At 38.1% G+C, this 3,212-nt stretch overlaps 1 long non-coding RNA gene across 1 annotated transcript; it reads left to right on the top strand.

The window, feature by feature from the left end:
• Positions 1–590: 590 nt before the first annotated feature.
• On the top strand, positions 591–1,384 carry LOC113013995 (uncharacterized). The gene is made up of 3 exons (XR_003270902.1): positions 591–692; positions 779–855; positions 992–1,384. It is a non-coding gene; the product is annotated as an uncharacterized LOC113013995 (long non-coding RNA).
• The last annotated feature ends 1,828 nt before the right edge of the window (positions 1,385–3,212 follow it).

The raw sequence follows: 3,212 nt of genomic DNA on the forward strand, positions 1-3,212 counted from the left end.
TCAGTTCTTTAAAGAATTTAAAAAAAAATAATTCAAAATTACTCACATATGTAATTTTAAATAATAAAAAAACCACTGACAGTGTTTAAGCAGTGATACATTTGAGACAGTTAACATTTGTAGATTTAAAAGAACATGTTAATAATTTTGATACTTCATCTAACATAATGTAGAGCACAGGGCTTTCTGACACACCATTAAAAACAGTGATATGTACTATATGTGTCTTTTTCTGTGTGACTTTTATCTTTCATTTGTATATAAATGTGATATATGTTATGTTCACAAAGTGAATACTTCAAAATGAGGAGGACATGCTACAACAAAACAGACTGGGTGAATGTGAGACTTCGAGGAGTACTGACACATCCATTTCAATGGGATGGTTCTAGCTGAGGAGTAATGGTCATCATGGTATGGCACCACATTAACGCAATAATATTTTTCTGTGAAATTAGATAAGAAGATGGGGTGGGGGAAGTTAAAATAATCTTAAAAGGTTAAATTGTGTAAACAGGAAGTGTAACATTTGCAGATGTTTTCATTTAATTGTTTTTGGGGTTTTTCATTTCAGATGGTCATAGAAGTAATGGAAGCATTCCCAAATAAACCAGAAATGACATTTTTGACGACAAAAAAAGAGATGGCCCAGGCACGAAGGACATTTGCACAGACAATACTTGAGGCCTCCGGTGTGTAATATCTTCTTCAAATGGACATATTTATTTGTGTCAAACTGATGAACACTAACATATATATTAAATATGTTATGTTTTAGTATTTGACAGTGACAACAACTGTGCCATGTGTGCAACGGTGAAACCACCTAATCCAGGACCCTCCATCACTGACTGGGTATAGTATTTTTAAAAATTGTTTTATGTTATCTACAACAAAGTATTTGACTCTGTGTCTTAAAGATTGTAATTGATTAAAACATAGAATTATTTACGTAATGTGTTTATGAAAGTTCATTTGTTTTTGTTTACAGATCCAGTGTGATAACCGCTGGTTCCATTCTGAAGGCCTGGACATGACAAATGAACAGCTCAGCAGTGCTCAGAAGACAGAGTGGAAGTGTGTGCTTTGTGTAACCTAATTCCACATGCAGTGAAAGCTACTTGAATAATCTGCTTATAGTTGTTATTGGTGTTTTGAGGAACACATGTGTAAAACACAATGTGTATAACATTCTTGCTTTGTGCAGGTACTTCAAGTATTTCCTTTTTGATTTTTTGGGTTGATTTGTGTGATGACAGATAATGAATAACAATATATCTAAACTGTGTAGTAGTAATATGAGAAATCAGTAATCTGAGAAATATAATTTCTCACCCTGACCGGTTGAGGCAGATGGCCCCGCCCCTCCCTGAGCCTGGTTCTGCCGGAGGTTTCTTCCTGTTAAAAGGGAGTTTTTCCTTCCCACTGTTGCTCATAGGGGGTCATATGATGTATTATTGTAAGGTTTAACTTATTATGTAAGTGCCTTAAGGTGACTATTGTTGTGATTAAGCACTGAATAAATAATGTCTAAAACTGAAGTTGATACTTGAGGTGGTGTGTGAATGACATTTTGAAAAATTTAAATTGTGTGTGGAAAGAAATTTCTTGTAGTTAAGTAAATACTTCAATGAACTCATTTTGTTTGGTAATGGAATAGGATTTAATTTTATCAGAAATCCATACAGTAATTGTTGCTGTGGATGACAGGGTGCAGAGTGGGGGTCACCCAGAGTCATAATCCAGTGAAATATCTGCGTCACCTCTTACAGTTTTCCTGTAATCGGAGCTCAAAGATGTCAATATGTAGAGTACAGTAAAGCAAAATGGGAAGATTTTACTATCAATTTTCTCAAAAACCGTACAGTATATTTGGCTGTGTATCACAGGGTGCAGAGTGGGGGTCACCCAGAGTCATAATCCAGTGAGATATCTGCGTCACCTCTTATAGTTTTCCTGTAATCTGAGCTCAAAGATGAGAATATTAAAAGTACAGTAGAGTAAATTGGGCAAATTTTATTGTTAATTTTCTCTGAATCATACAGTAATTTGGGCTGTGGGTCACAGGGGGGAAAGTGGAGATAAACCAAAACTGGGAGTGGATTGTGAAGTAAAATAGTGTCAGGACAGAAAACACTTCGTTTCTAAGCCAGTCGGCACCTATACCGTAATATGCGTAAGAGTAGTGCAACCACAGTTTAGGTGCGGCTGGCGGGGCGGCTAGCTTGACTGTGACTTCGTAAGTGAGGGCTCACTTGACCGCAGTTGACAAAAGGGGGTTTGTAGGGGGGTGAGACCAGAGCTGAAACTGAGGTTTTGTTTCACAGATGGTAAAATGTGGTGTAAATATATTACATCAATATGCGTAGCCTGGTATATTGCAGTCATAGAAGAACATTTGTTCAGCCTTTTCCACTGCAGGAACAGAATCAACAAAGTAGTCTATGAATGCACAAAGATGCGGTCAGCAGATCTGGCTTCAGCACGGGGGAGTTTGTCTTATATCAACCAGCTGCTTTGTTTTAAGAAAACACAACTTGTCATGTAATCGTCGTGAAGAACCTCCGAGGAATTTTAATGCAGCGGAAGAAGAAACGAGTAAAACCACTGGATGAGCTGGAGAACCTCAGTTTTTATCCAGCCTGGTCTATTCATCATCGTAATTATCACCTTTGCATGAATACAAAAACACACACGCATGCACGCAACTGCAACCGAGCATTAAACGCACGATAAATGCTTGAGTTATGCGCGCATTTCAACATTTCTAAAATATGAAACCGTCAATGTTTCTTTTGAGGGAAAAATCTGTAAACATGTTTGTTTCTTTTTTGCAAGATTAAAGGGAGGAAAATATGAGAGCAATGTGAGATATACTTAAGACACGCTATTGTGAGGGTTTGGATCATCTAAATATGCCATGTGAAGCTACAAAGAGCTCCTGCAATGAGTGCTTAATTGTGTGTGCAAAACCCAAATCGCACCTTATCACCCTGTGACCACAACTGAGGGGGGGGGGGGGGGGGGGGGGTGACTGTGTTGTTCTGCATTGAACTGATATGTAAATATTTATGTCGTCACCCGCATTAACTGTCATTCTACCAGAAAAGGGGGCAGGTTGAGAGAGGGCTGCCAAAATCAGACGAATCAAATGTTTGAACACTTGGAAGATCTGCTCCTCTTCGTCTGAGCGTATCCGTTAAGTTGTACCT

Source organism: Astatotilapia calliptera, chromosome 20 (assembly GCF_900246225.1).
Source record: "Astatotilapia calliptera chromosome 20, fAstCal1.2, whole genome shotgun sequence".
Classification (NCBI taxonomy): domain Eukaryota; kingdom Metazoa; phylum Chordata; class Actinopteri; order Cichliformes; family Cichlidae; genus Astatotilapia; species Astatotilapia calliptera.